This window comes from Marmota flaviventris, chromosome 15 (genome assembly GCF_047511675.1).
Source record: "Marmota flaviventris isolate mMarFla1 chromosome 15, mMarFla1.hap1, whole genome shotgun sequence".
Taxonomy (NCBI): Eukaryota; Metazoa; Chordata; class Mammalia; order Rodentia; family Sciuridae; genus Marmota; species Marmota flaviventris.
In genome coordinates, this window is record NC_092512.1 from 80,760,629 (window position 1) to 80,777,031 (window position 16,403).

The following is a 16,403-nucleotide window of genomic DNA, read 5'->3' on the forward strand; positions in this document are numbered from 1 at the left end:
ATTTGAGGTTTAAACACACACAAACAAAGGGAATTGATTTCTTTTAACAAAAATCTTAATGACTAAAAATACATCAGTTTTTGTTTGTAATCTTTAAACTGACAAGGATAAACCATGCCAATGTTTATTGTATTCTTTTTAAAATCTTTATATTTTTGGTATATTTTTAATCTCTTTTTTTCAAGGTTTTATATACTAATTAAATAATGTAATTTATTGCCTAATTTATTCACTGTCAGAAGTTAATGCACAAGGTGGGATGCCAAGGAATTGTGTAAACCCATTCTATGTACCAAACTGTTCCTAAGCAATGACTGTTGCACCACTGCTTAGGCAGTCTTTCAGGTGAATCATTGAGCAACCACGGCTTACCAAAGCCTAATTGTGAAAATCCCATGTTGTAATGAATGCTAATTTTTTGAAAGCATGAGACAACAAATGCAATTTTTATTTAAATGCAAAGGTTACCATAGAGAACACTATCTTATGTAGGCCAGAGTTCTACCTAATACAAAGTCATAGAAGCATTCTTCTTCCTGGAATACTAACAAAAAAAATCATTTTCAGCTGAAGTATAGAACTAGAAATTAAAATTCCCTGGGAAACATCCATCTCTTTATGTTAAGTCTGAAGAGTAGAGACCCTTATATCCCTGCAAGGTGTTGACGACTTTTGACTCTCATATACTATTGGTAGTACATGAAATAGGTAATTTTTCAACATACTTGAGAAATCTAGTGTTCGTATCCACTAAGGCTGATTATGTGTGTTTTCCATGCTCCCAAATAGGAATTTGACTCCTGGAAAAATACCCCATAGATACTAATGAATTTGTAAAAACATGAAATGAGTATATTCATATTACAATATTCATAGTTGCATTGAACTGCAAAGACTTAAAATGTCTATCATCAGTTAAACAATGAACAGAGTTAAGGTCTATCCACACAGTGGGAGGCAGCAGGGAGAAGAATTTCAAAACATATCAAAATATACGAGGTACAAACAAAATTTGGTTGTTCACTCTGGGACCATGTCAAATACAGAAAGAGACATAGTGAATCTGTACTGTTGGAGAGCAGGAAGGGAGAGAAGTGGTGGTCAGAGGGCAATTTGAAGTTTCTTAGGTGCATTTATTCCTGATTTTTGAATCTTGCTTCCACTGCTTACCATCTAACTATTGACTTGGTGAAATAAGTCGTCTATATTAGTTTCCTTATCTATAAAGTGGGAATAATAAGGTTTCTGGAAGAATGCCAACATACAAGATCTATATAAAATATAATGAGCTCAGCATTGCACTTGTTTTCCCAGTTATTTTCTAGACTAGGAATGACTGTTAAAGGGGACATAAACCATATTACATATTTCACAAAGAGCATTTTCATATATTAATTTTATAATTAATCAAAATCAAGCAAAAGACAGACACTGTGCCTTAGTTCAATGTGTAGTTGGTTTCATAATAACAACAACAACAACAACAAAAAAAAACATAAAATAGTCCTTTTGGTAGCAAACAACTTGAGCTTCACAAAAGTACAACTGTTCTTCCCACTAGGGAAAAAAGCATATTTTTATGCTTGTTTCCTCATTTATTTTGGTACTGGGGATTGTCCCTAGGGGTACTTCACACTGAGCTATATCCCCAGACCTTTTCATTTTCTATTTTGAGGCAGAGTCTTGCTAAGTTACTGAGGAATTTAGTAATTTGCTGAGACTGGCTTTGAACTTTCTATCCTCCTGCCTTGGCCGCCGCAGTACTGAGGATTACAGGCTCGTGTCACTGTGTCAAGTTATATTTGTATGTTTTCAAAGTTAAGTGATTCAGGCCAAGACACTTGGGCAGGAAATTAAATCTAAAAAGAGCTTGCTGACATAAAGTCTTGTTTTACTCAGTAATATATGGAAAGACTGAAGATACAAGTGGACAATGAACAGATCCTATGTGATCTTTGAACTCTGACCCCAAACGCCATGATCTCTGTTGCGGGTTTGGGGGTCACAGTGATCTAAGATGGTCAGAACCAGGACAGTTGGCCATTGACTCTTGGACTCCCTCATTTTTTTTTTTTCTTTTAATGGTCACTGCTTTCAGCTCAGGACCAGAGAGAAAAACAAAGAGGATCCTCCAACCAATTAAGTGAGACATTAAGTTTCTAACTTTAGCCAACTCCCTCTCACTTTCTCCTTCCTAGAGCCAACCACTGGAGCACACCCTGGCCTTCCCTTTGCTCACTGTAGAGCTCTGTCTGCCTTTAAGACTTTTTCCCATTCAAGAGAGAGCAGGGTCCTTTCTCACAGAAAACTCTGAAATAGAATTAACTACTGTTAAACAAACACACACACACACACCTGCTTAATAAGGAGGCTTCAATTCTGGGAGAAAACTGTTGGAAGGTATTCCTTTGTTTCTTATTAAAATTTCTTCTCCTCTTGCTGGGGAAGTCTTGGTTCTCTGTCACAGTTTTTGGTGCAGATGATGGCAGTGTTCTTCACCACTTATTTCATAGATAGCATTTCAGCTTATGGAAGAGACCTGTATCCAAAATAGGTGAGATGAAGGGTTTTGTTTTGTAGTATTGATCTCGCTAATGTCTAGGAATTAAATGTAAGAAATCAGAAGGTCATTTATTCTACTTTAGGTCTCCATGCTATGCTGTGGAGCATTTTCAGGTAATAAGAGTTCATGAGCTCATTTTTAAAAAGCATAGGAATCTTCTATTCTGAGCAGTTCCCGAGACAATGATAGTGGTGCTCTATAATTCTGAGGCACACACACATCCTTGTTCTCCTAATTTCCTCTTTTTTCATTGCTTCTGTATTACATTCTTTAAACATATTTGATAAATTTTTGGTTTCCTTCTCTTCTATTTGCTGCAGGAAGAGACTAATATTAATTCCTTTTGTTGCCATTCTGTGTCAGACTTCTGAAAATTACCATTTAGCAAACCAAAGTTCACTTTGGTCTATCATCTCTGTTTCTGATTTCAGAAAATGATTACATATTGCGGTCAGCCGTGGAACTCAGCCTTCTGATACACTGCAACTGTGAATTAGTCCCTAAATTACTTGGCTTCCAAAATACTGATCTCAAAATATTAAGGTTTGGTTTCCCTTGTTCCAAGTACCCTCTGTACTAAAATTATTGAAATGTACTTGGTCCCTGTGCTGCCAGGAAACAAGAAGGCTAAGAAATCTGTGTGTGTGTGTGTGTGTGTGTGTGTGTGTTTTCAGGCGATGGCCCCAAATAGCCCAAGAAAACCCCATTCTCCATCCTTTCTCAGAACTGCCATATAGATGGTGCTTTGTCCATCTGCTTCTATAGAGCCCAGGCTCTGTCCTTTTAGAGATGTTTGTTAGTAAGCATAAATTGCAGTTGTCTTTATTGTCATCTCCTTAATAGTTCGAAGTGTTTTCTTTCTCAAAAATTTCAGCTCTATTTCAATATAGTTTGGGATATAGTTTTAAATTGACAAAAAATAAAAAATAAATATTTGATCATTTGTCTCGTTGCTAGCTCATTTGTAATGTAATTTCATTCAAGTATCTAATATTTGCTGCCAACAGACTGAATTATTGAAAGTGAGGTGAATTCTAGAGTTTAAACATTCCATGGCATATGAAAACCAAACACATTTGTACTCACTTCCAAAGGCAGAAAGGTGTGATCCTTTTCCTCCTCCTTCCAAAGGGTCACAGAGGGACACTCCAGACAGGTTGACAAGAGAAAAGCATGGGGATTTATTTATCAAAGTTTTACAGTGACACAGAACAAAGACCCAAAAACCCAGGGAAAATTATCTACTTTCATGCTTATTGTTTCTTTTTATGGGTAGCCTAGTAGAAATGTGACTAGATAAAAGGATGTGATCTAATGTTCTAGACTTGAGGGGATACCCAGAAAGATTCCTCTTTCCTCTTGACCTTTCTAGGTAGCATCTCCCTGACCCCAACACCTGCCCCATTTAGAAACCTTCCAGAATGAGAGTCCTCCAAGAAGGGAACATGAGGGAATGATCTCTCTAGGTTTTATGGGGCCTGCTTTAGGGGAAAGGAAAGCACTTGTATGTCTATGGCTCCGACTTTATGGCTGGCTTAAGGGTGGGAGACAAGAAGAGTGGAGGGGCCTCTTCCAGTTCACATGATTCTGCAAGTCACATTGCCATACTTTGGGTGTCATATCCTGAGTCCCATCATCTATGCTATATGATCATAGCTTTACTATTCCACTGCTTTAACCATTATGACTTTTCCTATTCCAGGAAGAACTCTCCTGGGAGGATGAATATTGCAGTTGATATCATTATTCATTTTAGGAACTTCTTATGGACTTCTAATGGGATGCCCCCAGTCATTATTGTGCTGGGTCCATCATTCCCTTACACTGAAGGCCTGCTATTTTAGTCAGCTGTTCATGGCTGTGTTCAAAATATCTGACTAGTACAACTTAGACAGGGAAAAGTTTATTGGAGCTCAGAGTTTTAGAGATCTTGATCTATGGATGGTCAAGTCCATTTCTCTGGGCCCACAGTGAGACAGCGTAACATGAGAGAAAGTTCCAGAGTAGGAAAGTTGCGTAGCTCATGGAGGCCAGACAGCAGACAGAGAGAGCCATGAGGAAGATGCCCTGCCCACAGTTAGAGTCCAGTCAGTCCATTCCAACTCGGATGGACTCATTAGGTTGTAGCTCTCAGAATCCAATCATTTCACCTCTGAATATTTATTCTTTAACAGGAGTTTTTGGGAGACACCTCATAATCAAAACATAATACCTGTCTTAAACCACACTACAAAATTCTAACAATATCCCAATTCTTGTACTTCCTGTTTTGAGGTGCCACAAGTATTCCCCTCAGTATTGTCTTTTCACAGATTCCTTTGGAGATATAATAGAAAGCAAGCAAAACATCAACTAAGAAGATTCCTTTTTTTTTCTTTGAATTTTTTATTTTGGTTTTGTTGTACATATTTTGATAGCCTTAAGTTCTACATTTCTTTGCTTTTTAAAACCAAATAATGTTATAAAATTTGTCTATAATTAACAAAGATGAACCAATTTTCATATTAATCTATTGAATAAAAAAGGAAAATATATTAGTTTAAATGTGTATATGTTTCCTTGAACAGAATAGTCACCTAGCTACTTTAGTATCCATTTAAGTTTTCCTCAATTACTGGTTTCTTAAGCTAACAAGTTTCTTTCTTAATTTTTCTGTATTTTCTAAGTTAATGGCCTATTCACCCCCCACCTAGGTGGCCAATTGATTCTAATGGTCTCATTACTGACTTCAAGTTATCTTTGTTTCATAGTTAACTGCTTTTATAAAGAACTGATTTAAATATAGGAGGCCTCTCCCCAAATTTAATTCTTATACTCTATGAAGAACTTTTAGACAGGTTCAAGGACAGGTATAACCTGTGTTTCTTCATTATCTTCTGTAGCAATTCTCAAATTTTGCTTTACATAAGGATCCTAGTGAGACAGGGGCAAAGGACAGGTAGTCAGTGTAGATAGTAAATGACTGGGTCAAAAAGATAAGGACTGATTATCAAAGAAAAGGGAATGTATTGCTAATACCTCCATCTTGCACTTCCCCAGCCCAACCAGAGGCTACCACCTCCAGAAATCTCACTTTCCAATACAAAAGATTACCCCCAGGGCTGCTCCTTCCAGCTTTTGGGCACATACACTGAGATTAAAAAAAAAAAAAAAAAGAAGAAGAAGAAGAAGAAGAAGATGAGGTTCTTTTTTTTTTTTTTTAAGCTAGACACACTCACTCCCTGGTGGCACCCAACTTTGGCAGACATGTCTCTGGAGAGGTCTGTTATCTCTGTTCTGTCTCTTTCTTAAATAAAACTCACTTTAGAAACTTGCCTTGCTGTTGGTGTTTAATCTTTAACACTGGATGAGGTGTGGGGGTGGGGACTGGGAATGAGGATAAGATCCTGACTTCCAAGAGGGTAATGGGTTAAAAAAGAAAAAAAGATTCAAGGTAGAGTCCAAAAGCCTACAAAATTTTCCCCAAAACAAATCAGTTGATTCTAATGCAGTTGAGGAACAATAATTTATGTGATATTTAAATTCTTTCAAACTGTCTCCAAATTTTTTGTAACATTGTATCTATTTGAAAGTAAAATATTTTTGAGCATATATATGCCCTTTCCCGTTATTATACTTACTTATATTATTGCGTTGGCAAGGAAGTTTGATTGCTATTATTTTTTCTCCAAAAGAAACAATGATTATTCTTTTTGTTCCTTATTGAAAGGAAAGTGACCACAACACTCAGAGCGACCAAGAGATCTTTTTGCAGCAGTGCAACAGAGGAGAAAAGAGAGAAAGAGAAAGGGTGGGGGGGAGAGCATGCACGCAAGGGAGACAGAGAGATCAAGAGAGAGAGACAGAGCAAGAGAACAAGAGAGCAAGACAGAGAGGGGCCCATTAGGAGGGAGTTTTTATAGCCCAAATCTAAGGGGGCCTCTGAGTCTGCAAGCTGCCTTGTTGGCACAAGGGGGCTTGAATGTTCAGCCTCGAGCGGGGGTTGAATGTTCAGCTTTGACGCAAACAGGTGATAAAGGACCAGACAGAGGGGGGTTTGAGTGCGTGGGCCATCCTGCAGCTAACATTTGTTCAGCCTGCCCTTCAGATAACATAGTTCAGCCTGTTCTGCACCTAACACTTATCAAAAGACATTGGAGGGATTAAAAAAAAAAAAACAAAAAAACTCTTTACCTTCCTTTATTTAAAATATTGTCCTGTCATTTAAAAAAAGAAAAAAACAAAAGTCTTTTTTCCTGGCTCCTTTATCAGTTACCTTTGCCACAGTTTAGCCAGCTGTCATCATCTCATGTCTCCATCATATGCACTGATTGTCATGTGCTATTTATAAAATCATCTCACTCAAACCATCTTACATATGGCTACCAGTTTAATTTTTCAAAAACCAAAATGAATGAATATATAAACACATAAAACACTATCATTTTGTGTAGAAATGTATCATGATCTCCTTTTGACCCTAACTTAATATGCTCTTCCTGGTTCCAAGATCCCTAGGAAGTCACTCTGAGATGAACTTTAGTGTACAAAATACTTATTAAGGAATATTCTGAGGGTCAGTGTCTGTGGAGAGAAGGAAGCCAGATTAGGCAGGGAGCCAAGAGGGCAGAGAGTGAGGAATCACATAAAGTCTTCACTAGCAACTGAAGTTTCTCAAGAGCCAGGATTGGACTCCACTGAACTGGAAAGCCAAATCTTTAGACTGTGGCAACCATGAGTCATAGAGCTCAGCTGTCACAGGAAAGGAGTATGGCCTTCTAGAACAAGGCGCTCCTCTGCAGTGCAATCCTAAAAGGGCTTGTATTGAACTGACGGCCCTCCCAGAAGCTCTGAAGGAAAGTTCATCAGAGAGAATATAGCCCGCACATCTACAAATCCACCACTTCCTAGTCCAAATGGAAAGCTTTGCTTTACCTCCTGAAGCAAGATTGCTATCCATGTCTTTGATAACTTTACTGAGCCTATAAGAACCAAGAACTAATACACCCATCAGTAGAGCAGCAATATACGCTAGGTAGTTGTATGGAGAAAAGCTTGACATTGGCTAACTCCCTTGCGGTGGTAGAGAACTGAGATGCGAGTGCTGGGAATATCATGATATCAAGGGAATAATTCTATAAATTGGGCCCAGTGTGCTCACCCCACATGCTTTCTTTTCTTTTTTGTGTTTGTTTGCTTGCTTTGTTTTGTTTTCTTTAAGTAATTCACTGGCAACCCTGCCTGGCTTAAGTCAACAGGATATATTACCTTCCTCAGAAAATGACCTGTTGTCTGCAGGAGAAATGCAGGCCTGGAGTGCTGATACTAAGAACACAAGTAACTCTGAAGAGAGACCATTTTGGGAACTTTATATAGGCCAGATCCCAGAACTCGGGTAGATAAGGATAATTTCCTCAACCCAAAATTCTCTAAGAACATGTTCCAATTACAACTGTTTACCATGGGCTGAAATGACCTAGAGATGTCATGATACAATAGGGAATTCAAAGTCTGATATACTCCTGCTAGTCAAAAGTCAAGATGTGAACCTGGACAGGTCTCTCAGGAAACTTTAAAACTGAATGTCAAGAGAGGCACGCCATCTCTTTTCTCTCTGAAAGGACCCACTGTCTCCTTTGAGAGTGCCCTATTGTTCCTTTTCCTATTCTTTCAAATAAACTCAAGCTGATTAATCTGAGCAACATGTCTGAAATGAGGATTTGAAGAGGGGGGTTTCTGTACTGCCACAGCTTTGTGGTGTTCTGTAACATCAGGACACTACAAAATTTGACCCAATATATCTATCCGTATTCACCCCACAGATCTCAGTTAAATATCATCAGTTATGCTCTATCTTATTTACTACCTGAGAGGATTATTTTCATCATGAAACATTCATCTTTCTATGTTTTTCACCACTGAATATCCAGTCTTTAGCAGATTAAAATCTGCTAAATAGTTCAATTGTTGTGACTTTAAGCAAAATATAGAATTAATACATAAATGGAATTTTCTGTATTCTTGTAGGCTTTTACATTAATCTGAAGACATTTTCAACATTCAAATTGAATTTTTTATTTTCCTTTCTCTGAAAATAATGGGAAAATGTTTTCAAATATTAGTTTTGTCTACACAAATATGCAGTAAGTTTCTCTGAGCTAGAATTTATTCTTAATATTTACTTCTCGTACAAGTATTTAAATTAATGCTGGCCATATGACAGGAGCTGAAGAAATATTTGCTAAGGTTAAAAAAAAAGAAAAGAAAAAGGATGAGACTATATTATAGATACAAGATACAAATAATCACAGTAGCTTAATTATAAAAAGTGAAATTTCTTCTGGGGTGGCCAAGAGAGGTCAATACTTAGTTGTGGGTGCATCCTGGAAACCTGACCACAATGTACTGTGATGAAAAATGTGTTCTGAGAACTCTTACTACAAATTAGACCTTTAAATCCAATCACACTTTTATGCCTAGGTTTAAATCAATGAATATCTCCTTATTTCTTTAAAGTACAAAAAGTAAAGAAGATGTAAAACTAGAATTAACTATGATCAAAATTTGATTTAGAAAAATGGGGAGGAAAAGGATAAAGTGCTATCAAAATCTTAGTTTTATATACCAGTATGAGGCAGTATATTGTATGACTAAAAGAAGGGCCTTTCCTGTGTTTAAAACCTAGACCAGAGCATCCTGTACTGGCAAAATGAAAAACAAAATTAACAAACTGCTACTAAGAAAATTAACAAAGTGTTGCAATCACAATATCTTCTACCTATTAATATCAATGCATCCTCTGTTAACTGCTCCCTGTATTACTGTGCAAAAAGTGCAAAATGAATGCTCTAATTTCTGTATAAAATCTACCAAGGCTCCCACCCATGCTAAAGTAACATCTTCAAGTTAAACATGATATTGTGTTTAAAAAAAGTGTAATAAAAAAGTAAAACCTGGATATTACAGACAAAGCCTTCTCTAAAAAGTTGCTCTGAGAAAGAGCACATTTTTTCCACAACGTTTTTCTATGTCTTCATTTCCTAAAAGCAAGATGATATCAGCAATCCTAAATATAACTGATGAGAGGAACATAGATAAAAACAATTAACTGAAGACTGAGAATATTATTTCTGAAATGCAATAGATGGGGAATGAGTATAAGTCTTCCAATCAGTGCATGTTTGCAAAACAGGTTGCCCTGCATTTTTCTGGGAAAGAATTGCAGAGAGAGAGAAAATCAGTAGAAGAGACAAAACAAATCTAAGCAGTTCTGGGAATTGGATCAACAACATCACACCTCATCCTGTTCCCAACAAGTGGAAAAGGAAATAACAATTTTGTTTACAGACAGAGCAGCACTGAGGGGTGATCTACAGACTCACTAAAGAGGAAAAGTGAGGAAGGAAGGACCGAGATGTAAAAGGAAGATGTTAACAATCACAACAAAAAAGTTTTCATGAGAAGGCACAGAAATAACAGGCATCAGACCAAGATTTAAGACGATTTGCATGAGCTATGAAAGGACTGCAAGTACGTTAAGTACAGAGTGGCCAATTATAATCCACTCGTGAGACTTCCTGTCTAGACAAGATGGCACAGGCATGGCTCTGTTTGTGAAATGAATGTAGAAAGCTGAAAATATCACACGATGAAACCAACCACAAACAAAAACATAACCCATCTGAAGTGGAGGAAGGTGGACTCCTACCCTCTTCTGTCTCTCATTCAATAAAAGAAGATGACTTTAACCAAGGACTCCTGACACCAACCTGAAAACCATAGACGTCTAAGTGGGCTTGTCCTCCTGATGTCCTGGGAATGTCTCTGACAACACCAAGTGAGCCAAGAGCATCCATCAGGAGTCTTTTGAACAGTGAGTATCTGGATAAAAGGATCTTTCTGCACTAGTCTGAGGCTTCTCAACCAGGAGACACTGGGAGACTGTGTGGCCTTGACATAGAAGAATACTATTATAGCCTGGCCTGGTAAGCATGCCCAGACTTTCCAGAGTGGGGGAACCACAAAAAAGTGGCTAGGAAGAGAACCCTGGTTGCTGCTGTGAGTTTCAATTCCTGTTCCTCACTGGAAAACAGTTTACAACTTCTGCCTTGCAGGCCATCATGACGTGAAATACATGCAGAACCAGATGAACCAAGTAGACCAAAAAGTTTCTGACTATTAATCTAAGACCAGAAAATAAAGCTGTCTTTGGAATCTCAGCCCACAAAAAGGACTAGACCTACAACTGAACTTAAACACAGTGAGTCATTAAATCATCTTAAAAAGTCATTAAAAAATCATCCATCATACCAGGGATCAAGAAGATCACAACATAAGTAAAAAAGACTCTCCAATGACACCACTGGGAAAATGAAGCAGTTGTTGAAATCATCTGAGAAGAGCTTTAATGCAGCATTCTTAGACGTGCTTTAGCAATTAATGGCCAGTTCTTTTAAAATAAATTAAAATATTAAAAATTGAGGTAAGGAGATAAAAGTAATTTAAAAAGAGAGCCAAGTGGACATTTTTGAATTGAAAAATAAATTAACAGAAATAAAAAGCTCAATCAATGGAAGAAAGTGTTATGTGAAGATGACAAAAGATAGAATTAGTGTATTTGAAGCAATATTGTTGACCCAATCTAAACAAAAAAGAGAAAATATTCTGAAAAATAAAATGAAATCTGCATGAGGAACTTGTGAAACTGCAATAAGTATTTCACCTTTCATATCATTGAGAAGATATGAAGGAGAGAAGAGCATGTGGCTGAAATAGTATTCAAAGAAGTAATGGCTGAAAATGTCTCAAGTTAGGTGAGAGATATAGACTCACAGATCCAAGAAGCTACTTGATCCTCCAACAGAATATCCCCAAAGAAATATATGCAAAAATACGACGTGTTCAACTTCTGAAAAATGACACAAAGAAAAAAACCCTAGAAAACAAATGGTTCACCCTCCCCCTGAAAAACAATTTGAATGAAAGTAGACGTTCATCAGAAACCATGGCGGCCAGGAGGACATGGCACACTCTATTTAAAATACCAAAGAAAAGAATGATTAATCTTGAATTCTATATCTGGTAAAATTGTGTTTTAGCAACAAAAGTGAACAAAAGAAGGAAGGGATTTGTTACTAATATTCTTAATTTTTTAAAGATTGGCTAAAGCAACAAGTCCAAATGTTAAGTAAATAATAAAAGATTGTATGTATTCTTATGTATGCTTCAGAAGAACAGAGGACAGAGCAGGTATATGGGAACATAAAATTCTGTAGCTATCCTTTTCCTCTTGATGCCTACAAATCATTTTTGCTAACTGAAACAGAAATTAAAACATCATCTCATCCCCAATGCCTGACAGAGAACAATAACAGGAAATATTTGATAATTATTTGGGGCAACAGTTGTATTTCCAGCTTCAACTGCCTATTCACAGACAATGCTTATAGTAAGATGAAATATATCAAAACACACTTTTTCAATGAAAAATCTGGCTGAGTAGGGAAAATTTCGTGTAGTTCAACCAGTGATGCCCTGTATTTTGATAAATAATGTTGGAGCTGCTTTGTGGTCCCTTAATCATTCTACAGGACAGACCACAGGAAAAACCTTTCTAAGCAAATCAAATCCTGACTTTTTTTCAATCAGGATTTCCAAATGAGGTGCTTTTATTCTGAATTCATTGACCCTTGGTAAGATATTATTGACAGTGGTAAAAATAGCTGGTCTACATCAACTTTGTGGTTTCACGTACTACTTTTCTACCACTGAAACCTTCACACACAACACAAGGTACAGTGCCTGAAAATCAATCAAATGTCTATCATTGAGTAACACATCACACTTTCCATCTGGATTATCTGATGCTCATTGCTTGTATTTGTTTCCATCTTGATCTTAAATTCTGTCATTTGTGGCACTCTATTCTGAAACTGGATCTCCTTTACTAGTCAGAATTTCCTTTTGCAACCAACCACTCTCATTCTGTCTACTTTATGCGCAGAGATGATTTACTCAGCATCATTTGGCTCCTCACTGGCACATCAGGATGGCTCAAGAAATGTGCTGACGACTAGGTTTTCAGGAATGGTGCTCAACCTTCTGCTATGGAACTTGACTGATTAAAAACAAACCAACAAACAAAGCATCATCCTTTACCTAACACAGTGGCTTCCAGCAGCAGCATGACTCTTCCATATCAAAAACCCGAGTTTGCAAGCCCAGGTGGATCTCCACCCCTGGCTGTCAATGCAAGCTGAAAGCTTTGGCTGACACCTTCATTGGAAAGAAATCTAAACTCTACAGGTTACCTCAGTTGCTCACATCTGACCTTGCACATAAGCACATTGATTGGTTGACTCTAAATGACCTGTTTCTAAGCAAATAAAAAGGAGAATGGAAAATTTATTAAAATTATGTTGTGAGGCAAAAACATTATGAAGGAATCTCCCCACATTTAGAATCTCTGTTCAAAGATCCATCTAACTACACACTCTTGTCTTTCTACTTAGGTAAAAATATGTACTTAGTCTCAATCACTCTGTATATTTTCAGTCTCCGTTGCTCTTTATATTTTGGCATCTACAAAGTGGACATCAACACCTTCCCTGTTCTATTCTTATAAATGTAAAACCCATATATTAAAATCTATAAAACTATATACTTATATAACTACATGGACTTAGGGGCCCAAATTAATATAATTTATACTCTTCATTCCCAAACTTAATTGTCTTTCATTGTTCTTAGTAAATATATATGTAAAACCAATGGCCATTTTCATGTTTTCTCTCACATTAAAATCTGTGGATAGTTTAAAACACTTCAGTATCTGTAATCAGATGTCTGATTACCAAGTTCCGCCAATTTCAAAAATTTTAAATGTGAACACTTCTTACCATACCTTAACTCAAAACCTCACCCAAGAGTCTCCTGTCTATTTTCCCAACACTCATTGCTTCCTCCTTTAAGGGACTGGCATAGCACGAAGCAGGATCAATACATGAATCTTGACATTCTTCTACCCACTAGCCATCCGATGGCTTCTCACAACCCACTCTGTATGTCACCTATATTTTTCAATGTGGTCAAAAATGTCTTTTTTTTTTCCCATGGGACTTAGTTTCATTTTAACAAATTCCTCCTGCCACCACACACACACAATTTTTCTTAAAATAATTATGTGACAAATATTTCTTTCAGTAGCTTAATTTTAAATGTTTCCTTCAGTAAAACCCTATTCATATGACATTTTCCTCCTCTACCTCCTTCTTTCTATTAAATTCATTTTTCTTCTGGTTCTATAATAAATTTGTTTCCCCAGGCTACTGCTATTACAAAACCAGTTAATATTACTCTATTTTATATCCATTAGTGCCTGGTGATCAGTACAAAGTATCTCTGTATGTATAAATGCACATTTTTAAAATTTTTTTTGGCATTTTAGTCTCTTTTACTAAATATAAATCCCACAAAGGACAGATAATTCTGTCTATCTTGAATCTGTATGGTTCTCAAAAAATATGCATGAAAATAATAATCAATCTATGTGTGTTAGTTGTTTTATGTTATTGCAACAACAACAAGTCCTGAAATGACCAACTTATAAGGAGGAAATGATCTTCTTGGTTCAGAGTTTGGAGTTTCCAGGCTGTGTTGCTTTGGACCTGCGAAAAGGAGAACATGATGGCACAAACTGTTCACCTCATTGGCGAAGTCTAAGGAGAGGAAGAGGAGATGCTGGGTCCCAGTTCACTGGCACAACCCCCAGAGGATCTTGCTGTAAGCCTCAGCTCTTAAAGTTTATACCACATTTCAATAGTGCCAACATGGGGACTAAGCTTTTGATACATAGACTTTGGGGGACATTCCAGTTGCAAACTGTAGCAGCATGAGTATTTAGAAAGCATGGTAAATTATTCTATTCCAATTTTGAAATTGTCTACATGTATATACATGTGCATTTATACATATGTGTGTATGTATATGTACATGTGTGTATATATATATATATATATATATATATATACATATATATGTATATGTATGTATGTATGTATATATATATATATATATATATATATATAAATGGGTGCATATATGTGTACATGAAGGGGTTAATATAGAACTCAGACCATATTGATCATCCAACCTGACAAGGCTATTATATTATAAATAGTATAAATTGAACTATTGTTGTTAGAGTTCTACTCTTGAATAATTTGAATAAGAAAAAAATGACTAAAAATTGATGGTTTTAACTTAGAAGAATTTATACAGTTTGAAAAATAGATATATCTGAATTATCATTGGATCTATGTTATTCTAAGAACTTGGAGTTCCAGTATATGCTAAGAGAGAAAAACCACTGGTGATGTCACTGAAGTTAGAGATGTTATGAAAATATTAATATTCCTATGAACCTACTATAATATCTTTATGTTGTAAGAGACCAGCTTTCTACAAGCCATTAAGAGGAAATAATTGTGCTGAAGGACTTAAAAATAACATTAATGATATCCTAAGAAATGCATTTATTTTGTATAACATCTATATTCATAATAGTTCATTTAATTTGAATTAATCATTTTGGGTTTTTTTTCTGGTTATTTGTATTAATACATTTAAATGAACAATAAGTTTAAAATTAAAGTTAATATTTCCACCAATTAAAAAAAGAGTTAATCATATTTATAATAAAATAAATATGAGGTTAGAAAGAAAATTTTAACTCCTTGACATGAAGAATTTCCAACTATCCTACAGGGATATCTATTAGAGATGGATTATACCTATAACTATGGAGATGGAAACAAATGACCCAGACTGTTTTCTTTACTGCTGAGTTTAGGTGTGTGAAAGACAAATGAAAAACGAATAAAATAAATAAGGTATGCCAGTGCTAATACACGACTGACAATAAATAAAACAAAGTTTTCTATCTAAGTGTGATGGCCACTCTGTATGTTGCAGTCATATTCCTGAAGAATATTTGGTCAGTACCTAAGTACCACTTTTCAGGATTACTGAGGACCTTGAAAAATCCAAACACTCTGACCTGTTCTCCCTGTGCATCTTTGTGTTGATAACTTTCCATGAGATTCAAATACATATCACCACGTGAGACCCAATGTATTATAGGAATCCCAGAAAATAAAATGACAGTGAAATAGATAACTGTGTGAAAAGAATTATACTTTCTGGAATTTTCAAATGTCCAGGTATTTGCACTATATTCTAACGTACAGATTATTGACAGAAACACAACATTACCTAGGCAAATGCTGCCAGAGAATACATAGTCTTCTCCAGTGCATTTTGCAAATTTAAGGTCTCAGCAGTCCCTCTTGGCATGGTAACTGTTTACAGAGGTGTAGCTTGAAGGAATCCATGGTGGGCAAAGAAACAAATTCAAGGAGATAAATAGGCCATGTTTGCTCTGCTGGAAATATAGAATTGTTTTATGTTTTAATAGAAGACAGCATTCATATGAATAATATGAAAAGAAATATCTGATATCAATTCTATATTGCATGTGGATCCTTGCTATTTTGTAATTATTGAACAAACAGAACATTTAAGTAAGTTGTGGCCTTTCCAGATATGCAGCCTGTTCCTTCCTTGCACTGGTGTTTACAGGGGGAGAAAACTAACACCTGGAAGCAACAAATGAATGTTTAAATTCTTACTGAATTGCATTATTGGAAGAAATTGACATCTAAGAGGCAATGAACAATTGCTTCACATATAAAAATATATTGTGTAGGGCACTCAATAGATTTTTATGAATTAAAAGTATATATTCTTACATTTATGGGAATAATATATGTTGAGCAATGAGTGATCTAAACAAAAAAATTAT